The 15,888-nt window shown below is 36.8% G+C and overlaps 1 protein-coding gene across 1 annotated transcript in view; it reads left to right on the plus strand.

Annotated features, from left to right (window-relative positions):
- Positions 1 to 10,177: 10,177 nt before the first annotated feature.
- The window catches only part of LOC127445419 (glutamate receptor ionotropic, NMDA 2A-like), a 153,559-nt gene continuing 147,848 nt past the window's right edge, over positions 10,178 to 15,888 (plus strand). The window contains exons 1-2 of the mRNA XM_051705477.1: positions 10,178 to 10,619; positions 11,195 to 11,375. The gene's annotated coding sequence lies outside the window, so the exon portion shown is untranslated. The remainder of the gene's footprint in view (positions 10,620 to 11,194; positions 11,376 to 15,888) is intronic.

The raw sequence follows: 15,888 nt of genomic DNA on the forward strand, positions 1-15,888 counted from the left end.
AGGTCTTTTCTTGGTGAATTTAAATTAGTTCAATAACTGGGGTCTCTGATATTCGTTAACGATAAGGTAATATTTAATTAAAAGAAATTATGAGACATTCAATATCTCTTCACAAATTTGGACAGTTTTGAAATATTTCTTGTTGCTTAGTACTCTCAAAGACATTATTGGTGAAGCAAAAACGTGTGTGTGAAAAACACTTTGGTGTAAAGTGGCGTCACTTCATAGACTTCAATGTATTCTGCAGCGCTGACGCGTCATGTGAAAGACCCTTAACGCGTATAAATATCACTCACTTTTTCACATTAATCATTGCTCTTCACAATCACAAAAGTGACCGATTTTGGTTTCAAAACGGCGAATTTCTCCGAAAGGTGAGGAGTTTGGATCCCTGAAATTGTTTTTCTTTTTTTCATGCATTTATTTATTTTGTGCAGTTTGATAATTTCCCACGGCACACCTGACAGTCTTTCACGGCACACTAGTGTGCCGCGGCACAGTGGTTGGGAAACACTGCTCTAGCTAATAAACTAATTAATAATACGCAATAAACTGTTAAGCGTTGTAGCTAATATGAGTGTAGTAATGTTCACTTTAACACGTTATCTTGTATTACCATATATAGCTTACATAAAAATGTATGGTTATTTGTTTTATTTGTGTACTATTATGTGCTTTTCTGCGTATATTGAAATTGTGTTCTTATTTAGAAATATAAATTGAAATTATTTGATATCATGAGAAAAAGGCACCACCAACAGCAGTAAACGGCAAAAAAAAAAAACAAAAAAAAAAAAAACTAGCAGGGGTGCAGTATCCTGCAGTATTCTCACAAAGTTTAATCGCATAAGTTAAATTTGAATATATATATATATATATATATATATATATATATATATATATATATATATATATATATATATATATATATACACACACACACACAGTTGAAGTCAGAAGTTTATATACACCTTAACCAAATACATTTTCCGTTTTTCACAATTCCTGACATTTAATTTTAGAAAACATTCTCTGTCTTAGGTCAGTTAGGATCACTACTTTATTTTAAGAATGTGAAATGTCAGAATAATAGTAGAGAGAATTATTTATTTCAGCTTTTATTTCTTTCATCACATTCCCAGTGAGACAGAAGTTTATATATACTTTGTTAGTATTTGGTAGCATTGTCTTTAAATTGTTTAACTTGGGTCGAACGTTTTGGGTAGCCTTCCACAAGCTTCTCTTGCTGGAATTTTGGCCCATTCCTCCAGACAGAACTGGTGTAACTGAGTCAGGTTTGAAGGCCTCCTTGCTCGCACATGCTTTTTCAGTTCTTCCCACACATTTTCTATCGGATTGAGGTCAGGGCTTTGTGATGGCCACTCCAATACCTTGACTTTGTTGTCTTTAAGCCATTTTGCCAAAAATTTGGAGGTATGCTTGGGGTCATTGTCCATTTGGAAGACCCATTTGCGACCGAGCTTTAACTTCCTGGCTGATGTCTTGAGATGTTGCTTCAGTATATCCACATAATTTTCCTCATGATTCCATCTATTTTGTAAAGTGCATCAGTCCCTCCTGCAGCAAAGCACCCCCATGACATGATGCTTCCACCCCCATGACTCATGGTTGGGATGGTGTTCTTCGGCTTGCAAGCCTCACCCTTTTTCCTCCAAACATAACGATGGTCATTATGGCCAAACAGTTCAATTTTTGTTTCATTAGAGGACATTTCTCCAAATAGTAAGATCTTTGTCCCCATGTGCACTTACAAACTGTAGTCTGGCTTTTTTATGGTGGTTTTGGAGCAGTGGCTTCTTCCTTGCTGAGCAGCCATTCAGTTTATTTCGATATAGGACTCGTTTTACTGTGGATATGGATACTTGTCTACCCTGTTTCCTCCAGCATCTTCACAAGGTTCTTTGCTGTTGTTCTGGGATTGATTTGCAATTTTTGCACCAAACTACGTTCATCTCTAGGAGACAGAATGCATCTCCCTCCTGAGCGGAATGATGGCTACGTGGTCCTATGGTGTTTATACTTGCGTTATATTGTTTAAACAGATGAACGTGGTACCTTCAGGCATTTGGAAATTGCTCCAAGGATGAACCAGATTTGTGGAGGTCCACAGTTTTTTTTTTCTGAGGTCTTGGCTGATTTATTTTGATTTTCAAATGATGTCAAGCAAAGAGGCACTGAGTTTAGAGGCAGGCCTTAAAATACATCCACAGGTACACCTCCTATCAGAAGCTAATTGTCTAAAGGCTTGACATCCTTTTCTGGAATTTTCCAAGCTACTTAAAAGCACAGTTAAATTAGTGTATTTAAACTTCTGACACACTGGAATTGTGATATAGTCAATTAAAACAAATCTGTCTGTAAACAATTGTTTGAAAAATTACTCATGTCATGCACAAAGTAGATGTCCTGAACAACTTGCCAAAACTATAGTTTGCTAATATGAAATCTGTGGAGTGGTTAAAAAATGAGTTTTAATGACTTCAACCAAAGTGTATGTAAACTTCTGACGTCAACTGTATATACAGTTATGTTTAGCAGGGAAATAAATTTACAGTGCAATTTATGGTTACTCCAGGGACGCTTGTGCATCAGACGCTGGAAATGTCGGGCCCCATTACCGAAACTGAAAATATGATTGGTTAGCAAATATCCAGTTGTGTCTGAAATTAACATTCTAATTTGTGGATCACCTTAGTCGGACTGTCTGTCTTGCCAGTGCCATCAGTTGCACTCCTGCAGCTCTGTGTGCATTTAGTGAGAACCACTGTACACTTTTTAAAATAAAATAAAAACAATTTTATTTTAAAATCAATTCACTCAACGGTGCTGCGGCATCGCGTTAGTAGATTGAAAAACAATTCCAGATCAAAAGACTACTCATTGTTCTGGTGGACATCCGTAGCTGTCATCACTTATTTTAGGTGGGCATACACAAAATCCTAAGAAATTTAGGTGGGCATACGGTGTATGCCTGCGTATGCCCTACTACACTACTGCTCTGAATCATGCCTACCATTATTTACGTGATTGCGATTTCTTCCTAATTTCCATTGCACTAGATCCTACAGTATGTCTCGAAAGTTCAGTCGCGCCACAGGTAATGGAAAACAGGGTTGATTTGATGCAAAAATGTCTGATGGGGGTGTCAGTAATTCTTGTCAGTAATTCTGCATAATGGCATCGATTTCAAGGTACATGAATGACAGGAGGCACCATGTCGATTTTCCGATTCATCGTGTTCATTCAGAATATATACAGAATATATACAGGCTGTATTCAGAATATTCTGTACAATTTATATATACTGTATATATATATATATATATATATATATATATATATATATATATATATATATATATATATATATTGTAGGCTGTATACAGAATATTCAGAACATTGAACAGTAATTAGAAGGCTAGCATTTTATTCTGATTATAGCCATGGTGTGACATGACATTCTATTATATACAGTCTATAAAAATCTAAAAGGAACATGTTTTCTGTTGAAAACATATCATCCTCAGTTCCTATTATTTGTATACTGAAACTAAAGAAATGGTTGGGCATGATTGCAGTTTGATCATTTTACTTATTCTACTTTTAATATTTTACTTAGCCAGTGTGGGATAGTGATTCACTACAGGGCAACTGGTTAGAGACGTGGATGAAATGTATTGTCCTCTTCATGATGTTCTAGTATGTCTTAATCAAACTTGAGATGGGCAACAAAGTTCTGTCAGGGGAGCAGAGATATACTGTCTTACTCATTTACTCTTGCTTCTTATATTTGTTCTGCCATTGATTTTTTGCTTATGTTGGAAACATGAGTGTTACTTTGTCCAATGCAAAAGATGCCTGCAGAGCCTTGGATGTTACTGTATGCTGAGCCCTTAATGAGTTTTTGCAATATTATACATCTTGCTTTTGCTCTTACTCATTAGTATTTGGAAGAGTCCTCAAATTCTCACCTCATTCATCTTATTAATTATCCTATAAGCATGGTAACAAGATGTCACATTTTTCTCAGAACAGTAACTAGATGGTATAAAACTCAGGACAAATTTCAAACAAATCTGAACTCATAAAAATGTCTGATCTAGTATATAATTTTCAACATGCCACTTTTTAGCCTAAACCACATAGCACACTATTTTGGACATAAAACAATTGATCCAAAACAAGTGAGAGAATTCAGACTCAATGCAGTTACCATATGGTAAAAGATAAAACAATCTGTCTCATAACTTTTAAAAATTTGTCATCTTTAATGTATTGTATTTGTGTTCATGAATATCCTGAGATGACCTCAAAGTAAAATATGTTTTATCTGTGTGCTTGTTATCTTTGTATGTTGCATTACAAAAATATTTTGTCCATTATAATCAACGTGTATCAATTAGGGAATGATGTAATAAATGAAACAAATTTGGACAACCTATAAAATGGCTGACATCGCAAATTATTTTATACTTTTTCTAGTGAATGGATCACTGCATTCGAAAAAGACATGGAAAAGTATTTCTGCATTATTTGTTTAATCTATTGCTATGAATTAGAACAGTTTTCATTTTAAATCAAACTTACTGTAGATGAAGATCAGTTCACAACTATTCAACTAAACCCTATATATAGATAATTCTAAAGGCATTATAAACACCTCACTACTCTAGCATGAGCGCATGTACAGTGTAAGTATGAGATTTTCAGTTTATGTGTGTGTGAATGCATGTTATGTGTAAAGTAATGCATGAATGCTTGTGTGCATAAGAGTGTTATGGAGCGTGCATTTGTTTTTGTTGTGTTGTGTATAAAGTTACACTACTGGTCAAAAGTTTTGAAGCACATACCTGAAATGTTTCTCATGATCTTAAAAATCTTTTGATCTGAAGGCGTATGCTTAAATGTTTGAAATTAATTTTGTAGACAAAAATATAATTGTGCCACCATATTAATTTATTTCATTATAAAATTTAAATTTAATTTAAAAAAATACGTTTTTGAAATTGATGACTTGGACCAAATAATAAAGAAAAGCAGCCACTAAGTGACCAACATAGATGGGAACTCCTTCAATACTGTTTAAAAAGCATCCCAGGGTGATACCTCAAGAAGCTGGTTGAGAAAATGTCAAGCGTACATTTCTGCAAATTCTAGGCACAGGGTGAATACTTTGAAGATGCTAAAATATAACACAGTTTTGATTTATTTTGGATTTTGTTTAGTCACAACATAATTCCCATAGTTCCATTTGTTATTCTATAGTTTTGATGACTTTACTATATTCTAAAATGTGAAAAATAAAATTATAATAAAGAATAAGTAAGTGTTTCAAAACATTTGACCGGTAGTGTAGATGTGGAAGGATGTATTAGGAGTAAAATTAATTAATACTATTTGAAAATGCAAAAAGTAAAATAAACAATAGTAATTAAACACCAGCTAAGTGTATTGTTTTAAATTGTCCTCATCTTCACTAAGACTCAAAATGTTTGTTAGATAGATGTATAGTAAGGTTTGTTCTTGAAGTACTTTTGATTTAAATAATCTAATTAGACGAGACTGTTCTGTTCTATTATGATGCATCAAAGTTTGGCCAAAACTGTCATACAAATACTATTGTTAGAGTGAATAACTGCTTCCCTATTGAGGGAATATATGTTTGTGTGTGTGTGTGTGTGTGTGTGTGTGTGTGTGTGTGTGTGTGTGTGTGTGTGGGCGGGATTAAGTGGTTTACGAGGACATTTTTTTAGGTTACAAACTGGTAATTACAAGGGTATTATGCTATAAATGTGGTTTATGAGGACATTTCTAGTGTCCCCATAATTCAAATTGCTTAAAAAACATACTAAATTATGTTTTATTGAAAATGTAAAAATGCAGAAAGTTTTTTTTTTGAGGGTTAGGTTTAGCGGTAGGGTTAGGGGACAGAATCTATAGTTCGTACAGTATAAAAATCATTATGACTGTGTGTGAAGGGGGCTGTGAGTGTGTGTTTTTTGTAATGTAGCCTCGTCTGTTTGGTAACAAAAGTGGTGACACTGAAAATTGGGTTACCATGGAGACAGAATTTTCCCACTTATCTGTGCTCATGACAGACTCATGCAAACCTCTCTTCCATTTCTTCTTTACTCATTTATTTCTTAATTTCTTGTGCTTTTTTTTTTTTTTTTTTTTACTGGATATTGATGCTGTTGTTGCCTTAATGTATCTTGCACTAAATTGGTTTGTTTCATCTGTGTTAGAATTAAAATGTATTGTTTTAAGCAGTTGTTTAATATCATATAATTAAGGTTGTTCGTTCGTGGGTGTGAGATATAACGATGTAATATAATGATGCGATATGTGGATTGTAAATCCAAACAGTTCAAGAAAATGGGAGAACCTTCATTAGTCAGCATGAGCCTGTGCATGCTGCCAAGACATGCCATGTGTGTATAGCTCTATCCTCAAAAGAAAATCTGTCTGAAATGTATTAGCTGTTCTCCGTCATAAAATTATTTCATTACAGGCTTTTTGGATAATTACCTGTGATTGCTTTCAAGTCAGTTCAGAGCTCTCGCCTAATAAGTAAACAACTACTAATTTGACCCAGTTTAACTCTGCAATAAGACCGATTTAATGCACTTGCAAATAAGTGTTTGTATTTCTTTGTGTGATTCACACGTATAATAAATAAAACACAAGTGTGTTACAAATACTGGCTTCTATACTGCTTTCATGCCCAAACAGCAGGCCACACATAAACATAAAAAGTGTTTCAAAGTAATCAATGAATTAATGAATATAATGGGTAGACATAGAAGAACCTTCCAGCAAATGATTTGTTCTGTTTAGATTCTGCTTGTTGTAAACATATTTAAACCTAGAAACTTTTTAATGTCTATATATTTTGCTGTAATCACAATATTTTGTAGCTATACAGTACACAAGCACTTCTTTTTGTGAACTAATAATTCTATTTCCCTACACCATTTTTAACCAACATTAACTAAAGATGTTTTGTCACTGATTTCTCTTGGTTCATATGGTTTCAAATGCCTTTCTAGTGGCAGTTCTCTAAATCACGATTACAGTGTTCTGAAAGCTGAGTAAGAAACTGATGATAGCCAATTGAGAACAGCGACACAAAAATAAAAGCCCTTCAGCTGATTATGATGGACATCTCTTATTTTTCAACTGTGAACACTGTAATGTGAGTCATCCAGCACAAGACTGAAGAAATAATTTTTCTTTGGGGTGACTTTTTGTCTAAAGCACTCACCATTTTAATACACATTACTGCATGTATATGTTCTCAAAGACTGGGTTTGGCTACAATCAAAATATCAAGCCTGTCTTCTACTTAAGCAAAATCACGGATCACGGCCCCTAACCTCCACAGTTATAGCAATAAATGCGTTAAGGTTTAATATGCGTTATTAATATTATATATTGTATTATTATTGTATATCCTTTCTTATATGCTAAAATGAGAAATTTCCTGATCCATGATTTATAAAAAATAAAAATATATCTTTTATACACTATATTGCCAAAAGTATTCGCTCATCTGCCTTTAGACGCATATGAACTTAAGTGACATCCCATTCTTAATCCATAGGGTTTAATATGACGTCGGCCCACCCTTTGCAGCTATAACAGCTTCAACTCTTCTGGGAAGGCTTTCCACAAGGTTTAGGAGTGTGTTTATGGGAATTTTTGACCATTCTTCCAGAAGCGCATTTGTGAGGTCAGACACTGATGTTGGACGAGAAGGCCTGGCTCGCAGTCTTCGCTCTAATTCATCCCAAAGGTGCTCTATCGGGTTGAGGTCAGGACTCTGTTCTGGCCAGTCAAGTTCTTCCACACCAAACTCGCTCATCCATGTCTTTATGGACCTTGCTTTGTGCACTGGTGCACAGTCATGTTGGAACAGGAAGGGGCCATCCCCAAACTGTTCCCACAAAGTTGGGAGCATGGAATTGTCCAAAATCTCTTGGTATGCTGAAGCATTCAGAGTTCCTTTCACTGGAACTAAGGGCCAAGCCCAGCTCCTGAAAAACAACCCCACACCATAATCCCCCTCCACCAAACTTCACAGTTGGCACAATGCAGTCAGACAAGTACCGTTCTCCTGGCAACTGCCAAACCCAGACTCGTCCATCAGATTGCCAGATGGAGAAGCGTGATTCGTCACTCCAGAGAACGCGTCTCCACTGCTCTAGAGTCCAGTGGCGGCGTGCTTTACACCACTGCATCCGACGCTTTGCATTGCACTTGGTGATGTATGGCTTGGATGCAGCTGCTCGGCCATGGAAACCCATTCCATGAAGCTCTCTACGCACTGTTCTTGAGCTAATCTGAAGGCCACATGAACTTTGGAGGTCTGTAGCGATTGACTCTGCAGAAAGTTGGCGACCTCTGCGCACTATGCGCCTCAGCATCCGCTGACCCCGCTCTGTCATTTTACGTGGCCTACCACTTCGTGGCTGAGTTGCTGTCATTCCCAATCGCTTCCACTTTGTTATAATACCACTGACAGTTGACTGTGGAATATTTAGTAGCGAGGAAATTTCACGACTGGACTTGTTGCACAGGTGGCATCCTATCACAGTACCATGCTGGAATTCACTGAGCTCCTGAGAGCGGCCCATTCTTTCACAAATGTTTGTAGAAGCAGTCTGCATGCCTAGGTGCTTCATTTTATACACCTGTGGCCATGGAAGTGATTGGAACACCTGAATTCAATTATTTGGATGGGTGAGCGAATACTTTTGGCAATATAGTGTATGTTAAAAATATTTGTATTTTTCTGATTATTTGTCATCTTTATCTTATTTATGTATACATTGTTGTTGGTTTATATGTATTTTACATTTTTTTTTCTTCACTTGTACTTGTCTTTATGACTCAGTGATTGCATTCATACACTGTTTGATCTTATTGAACATTTATATAGAAACAAATCCACAGATTTTGCACCATTTGTGGACTTTTCAGACGGTCCCTTACCCACAGTGGGCAAATTTTCCAATTTATATCAATGTTAAATTGACCAGCTTAAATATGGGACGCATAATTGTATCTTTAAATACGGCCCGATTCCGTATTTTACGGGACGGGTGGCAACGCTACTCAGGGCATAAATACATCATTATCCTATACTGTACTGTATATGCACATCTACATCGTCATAATCGGAAGTTTTAATAACTTTCAATAGACTTGTGTCAAGCAGTTTACTTTTGATTGAGTGAGTGATTTTAGCAGCTTAAACCATAAAATCATTTAATTTAATTTAATTTAATTGCTTGAGTTGGGGGATCACTATAGTCTCTCGCAGATTGCCTTGGGATATTACACCGATGGGAACGTCTGACTCAGAAAAAACACCCATTTTAGAGCAAACGGAGCAAACCCAAATTCTCCGTTTTCATTGAGACAGATTGGAGTCGAGTCTTTGAACTGTTTTGCTCTCTTTAACACGTGGAGGCGTCACTGGATGGGACAATTTTTATATATATATATATATATATATATATATATATATATATATATATTTTTTTTTTTTTTTTTTTTTTTTGCGACATCATAGAGCAAAATGGCTTGTTTTCTGAGGCGTCGTGCGATTGAGAATTTTCCACAGTTTTGACACGCCAATCGTGCGCAGGGACTTGGAATGGCTTTCATTATCATTTGTGACTGTTTGAATGTGCAACGCAATGTGTGTGTGTGTGTGTGTGTATGAGAGAGAGAGAGAGAGAGAGAGAGAGAGAGAGAGAGAGAGAGAGAGAGAGAGAGAGAGAGAGAGAGAGAGAGAGAGAGACCGAGACCCAATCTATTTACTCGAGTCATGCATCTGAGAGCAATGGTCTGTAAAGTTGGGTGGAAATATTTACACGCGCCAAGGCACATAATCAAATGTTTTTGAAATCCTCTAACTGGTTACCGCGTAGTATAAGCAATGAGATACTAGTCTTTTTACATAGACACATAGTAAATCAACATCATTACCCCTCAAAAACATATGTTTACGTTTAATTATAGCTGATACAGGGTACAGGAATTGAGTTGTATTGTGCGTGGAGCGCGTGGGAGGCATTGGCAAGTACAGTCTCAATTCCGCGCTGAGATGTTAAAGAGCGTATACGCGCTCGAGACAGTTTGACTACACTGACGTCTCGAGTTCAGTCGACGGTGTCGCAGAGGAATCTACATCCGAAATAAAGCTCATCACCGTTATCGACTGTACACCTGTGAATTCGGTGTTTTCTTGTTGGTTTCTCCAAAAGGATGTGATATTGACGGATTCCCCCTCAGAAGGAAGAACACGGACCTGTTCCACCAGATCCTGTGCGGAACGCGCTCGAGACTAAAAAAGAAAAAATAAAGAAAAAATAAAGAAAAAAATTCAGTTTGGATCGTTGTATTTTGGACGATTTGTTGGCGAATCGCTGTAAGGAATGCTGACGGTAAGCATAAGGACACTGGTGGAATTTCTCCGTTAAGAGCGCCGAACTTGACGGATTTGTTTAACGAGCAAGGTTAAACAATGAAGAGTCGGGGCACTGTGAAATTCACGAATAGAATGTTCGAAATGCATAAAGAAGATTTAGGTGAGTTTTTTCCTCTTTTTTTACATTCAATAAAATATCAAATGTGTTATTCTCAGCTTATTTACCTTACCAATTGTGGGTTCACTCTTTAGTGGCAAAAGGGGAATCGTTGGAGCTTGACGCTGACGAAATCGTCGGCGTATTTTTGTGAAGGGAGAAATTCTTTCAACCGCCTTGATGCGCAACACCTGCTGCGCGAGCGAGCGCCCTACATAGAGACAAACCCCGCGCGCGCGTGAGGGGAATACCACACCGCCCTTCATTTAAACACGCCGGGTCTCTCATATACCTGTTTAACACTGACTATATTCTCTTACTTAAAGCTCACGGAGACTTATTATTTAAGGCACCGTCAGTCTCTTAGGTTTCTTGTGAGCCGTTTGGTTCTGTGCGGGGGAACCGTTATGTTTCCACGCAGATCAGTTTGCCCGCGAACCCACTCGCTAAGCTTTTCGGTGTGCCATTTCTCTCACAGACTACTGAACACGAACGATAAGTTGTAAGAAATAAACTAAACCATCAGTTATTACGTTTATGTTAACCCAATTTAAGGATTGTGCTCTACTTTCTTTCAGAACATTGAATACTTAAGCTCCTGTCAAGGTGGTTCACCGAAGGTCTGAAAATGCGCCGAGGAACGCGTCTCCTCTGTCAGGAAATCTTCGTGGATAAAATTCACAAGACGAAGCTCACTTTCACAGATGGCACATTTCAACCACGTCGAGTTTTCTTCACTGACACCTCGTGACACGCAAGGTAAGATACGTTTTAAATATTGTCGTTCATTAATAACGCGAAACGGCTTTCGGAAGATCCGACAGGGGGCGCCGTTGTTTCGCGGGTTCCGCCGCCGACACGGGGAATGAGGGACTTGCAGATTTGGGCGCAGTCACGTTGTCCAAGCACATTTTAAAAATAAAAAATAAAGTCTTTACTGTATTGGAGGATACAATTTTAGAAGCAGAAATATTACAATACAGCCCCCTTTCTACCTACACATGCACGTATGTAGTCACATATGCATGGCTTGATAAACTGGGCTGTAGACAAATGATAAAATGACCTAAGCTGAACACCCAAATATATGGCATTAAAGGAATAGTTCACCCAAAAATGAAAATTCTTTCATAATTTTCTCACCTCCATGCCATCCCAGGTGTGTATGTCTTTCTTTATTCTGCAGAACACCAATTAATATTTTTAGAAACACATCTCAGCTCCAATTAATGCAAGTGAATGGTGGCCAGAACTTTGAAGCTCCAAAAAGTCTATAAAGGTAGCATAAAAGTATAATCCTTAAGACTACAGTGATTAAATCCATATCTTCAGAAGTGATTTGATAGGTGTGGGTGAGAAACGGATCATTATTTAAGTACTTTTTTTACAATAAATTCTCCTCCCTGCCCAGTAGGTGGCGATATGCACAAAAAAAATTGAATTACCAAAAAAAATAAAAAACGTACTCACTGTCTACATCAGGCACGTCCGTTGACATGACACAATGGCTTGAGGTTGTCAACATTGGATGCGTCAACACAAACGTTCTAATCCGTTTATTTGTGTTGTTGGCAGTAGTAGCGGTAGTGTGTGCAGTGCAAAATGGAATGGAACACCCATTTACGCACGGTGCAATGTGGCGCGCCACAATGGACGCTTTCAGTAAAGACGGCATCATTGATTATGATGAGTTCTATTGCTTTTGACGCGTCATGCCGCCAGTGTAGACAGGGTGTTAGGAGAGAAGAGAGTGCTTATTATGGCTGGTGAAAGTGGATATTAATAGTTAAAAACAATTTCAATATTGATCTGTTTCTCACTCACACCTATCACATGGCTTCTGAAGACATGGATTTAACCACTGGAGTCGTATGGATTACTTTTATGCTGCCTTTATAAGCTTTTTTTGAGCTTCAGCATTCTGGTAGCATTTACTTGCATTGAATGGACCAATTGAGTTAAGATATTTTTCTAGAAATCTTCATTTGTGCATTTTTATACTTGTCGGTATTGGGCCAGCTCTTGTTATGCCTTAAACAGGAGAATTATGTGTGAGTGCATGTGTTTGTTGGATAGATGGGGGAGGAGGACCTAGCACAGGTGCTTATTTTGAGAGTACTCGTAACTGTTGACCCCCCCCCCCCCCCTCCACACAGTCAAACTGAGAAATCCACCCACAACCTCCTCTTTTGCTTGCGAAGAGAAGTGACCTCAGAGGTGATATTCTGCTAACAGTGGAGCCTATTTGCACTTGGCACTTTACTCTCTGGTTTTGAATTATGAAATATGGGCTGTGACAGATCATCAAAATTGTGGTCTGTACTTTCAGGCTTATACAAGGAGACAGCGTCCAAACCTCACTCGTACAAACGCTCATTTTGGCAATAAGTTTCTGGCAGGGTTGCTAAAAATTTAATGCATAAAAAGCCACGGGTCTGTGTTTGTAAGTGAAATGACCTCTCTGTGCTTTGAACATTGGCTGCTCTTCAATTTTAACCTGCTAGCTTGGGTTAAAGATCACTAGTGTAGCTGAAAATATTACAAGCAGTTTACTTGTAAAATGTTCAGCAAATCTCACAGATGCATGCAGAAGGAGTGAGAGAGATGCCCAGTGATCTGTAGCATCTGCACACACTAAGTGCTACTCTAGGTTAGGCTTACGGGCATGGGTGTTTTGCTGGTATGGCTCTGTAAGTATGCCAATTATGGACGTTAGCGAGTATACTAAATGAGAAAGTTACAGGGCCAACAGAGCACAACTGTCACTCTCTGGAATCTCTAATGTGGTCATTGAGGCACATATTGCTTTTGGACCTTCACAAACAACCAGTGCAACCATTAAGAAAGCAATTAGGCAATTATGTGATTGGCAGTAATTAGTATGCTGTACAAAACATCTGAATGTTTTAGCTGTCAAAGCTTAAGCCTCTTACTCTCTGCTATTATTGCTGCCTACAACAGAAATCGCATCAATAAATTATTAGTATGTCAAGTCTTAAAGAAGTCCTTGCTTCATTTATGGAAAATATTGCATTTTAGGCAGTTACAATCATCTACATCGATTATACTGCTGTTCTACTAAAATGATGCTTTGATAAAGTACAGTAATAAATCATTATAATCAATGATAAGTGTGTGTACAGTATATGGGCATTTGACATCACATGTCACAGCAGTATCCTGCATTGTGACATGATACGCACCATCTAAAATGATTTAAAATGCCATTTTTATAAATTGTTATTATTAAAATCATATTAATTGAGAGACAATATGGCATATACTTTAAAAAAATCATTTGTCACACCGCAGGACTATTTAAATGAATTGCAAGGTGAAAAAGGTGATAAAACAATAGTTAAAAATCTAAATAGTGACCAGTTACAGTATTTTAAACTAAACACTTCCCTTTATACAAACTCAAAACTGTATATAAGTCCATGTTATTTGTTAACTATCCATATCCAGTATTTGTATTTGTAATACATTTAGTAGAACATTCTAAGTTAACACATTTTTTCTTTTATTAAGCCAGCCATATATGATTTTTGTTCTTTGAGCTGGATCCTTTGTTGAGGACTGCATAAAATCCTTTTCACAGCAGCTGATGGTAGCACATGCTTATTACATTGTTCATTTCTGAGCACCCCAAACAAACTCCCAAAATTCAAGCGAGACTGTGTAGTTAATTGTATTTTATTGATTTTTGTGTCATGAAGAATATTGATAAATTAAATTTCCTGGTACATACAGTATATTATAGGACAAACCGAAACTATTACGTGAGGCTGGACGTGTCTTTTTCTGTTGGTTTTTGTCAGTGGTTGAGGATGTTTCAGTCAGTAACAATTACAAACAACAATATATTTGAATGTAGTTGGCATCCTTTATAGATGTGGGGCTTAAATGTAGCCTATATATTTATATATTTATGTATAGTTGAAGTCTGAAGTTTACACCTTAGCCAAATACATTTAAACTCGTTTTTTTCCTTACATTTAATCATAGAAAACATTCCCTGTCTTAAGTCAGTTAGGATCACTACTTTATTTTAAGAATGTGAAATGTCTGAATAATAGTAGACAGAATGATTTATTTCAGCTTTTATTTATTTCATCACATTCCCTGTGGGTCAGAAGTTTACATACACTTTGTTAGTATTTGATAGCATTGCCTTTAAATTGTTTAACTTGGGTCAAACTGTCTGAGGAGCCTTCCACAAGCTTCTCACAATAAGTTGCTGGAATTTTGGCCCATTCCTCCCGACAGAACTGGTGTAACTGAGTCAGGTTTGTAGGCCTCCTTGCTCGCACACACTTTTTCAGTTCTGCCCACAGATATTTTTGCGATCGGATTGAGGTCAGGGCTTTGTGATGGCCACTCCAATACCCTGACTTTGTTGTCCTTAACTCTCTGGGGTCTGAGGGTGTTTTGGGCCATGGAGAAGTTTTGACATGCCTTGACATTTGTGCTTTTTTCAGTTGCTTAAGAACATATTAATGGCTAAAGTCTGATAACAATGTATTCAGCACAAACTGGGCTACAATAATATGTGAACAACATGTATGTACATGTTTGTATTTTTAAGAAAATAAAGTTTATGCGTGGTTTTTGAAAAAACAAACATTTTAAGTCACTGAAATAAGGCCATATATCACATACTAAACATTTGTTCACAAGACTTTTGAGAACTGGATCTTGTAGCCTAGATTTTTTGCTACATAAATGATGTGAAACCATCCTGATCTCTCATTCATACAAAACAATATAGTCATTTCACTTTTGTAAGACACTTTTAGTGTTAGAAAGGCCATATGCTAGGAGGCGTGGATGATCATGAATATTGATGTGATTCACACCTGAGGAGACAAAGACCCCTCCCCTGAGAGAGAATGAATGTGAGGAGACTTAATGATTGAATGTATTGTTTGTAGTGTATTCACAAAATCAAGTTTAAGTTAAAAGTAATCTGACTATACATTTTCTTTACATAAAGACTTTACTTAAAAACTTTAGACCTACACTACCATTGAAAAGTTTATAGATCTGTAAGATTTTTTAATGTTTTTAAAAGAAGTCTCTTCTGCTCAGCAAGGCTGCATTTATTTGATCCAAAATACAGCAAAAACAGTGATATTGTGAAATATTTTTACAATTTAAAATAACTGTTTTCTATTTGAATATATTGTCAAATGCAATTTATTCCTTTGATCAAAGCTGAATTTTCAGCATCATTACTGCAGTCTTCAGTGTCACATGATCTTCAGAAATC

Source organism: Myxocyprinus asiaticus, chromosome 8 (assembly GCF_019703515.2).
Source record: "Myxocyprinus asiaticus isolate MX2 ecotype Aquarium Trade chromosome 8, UBuf_Myxa_2, whole genome shotgun sequence".
Lineage (NCBI taxonomy): Eukaryota > Metazoa > Chordata > Actinopteri > Cypriniformes > Catostomidae > Myxocyprinus > Myxocyprinus asiaticus.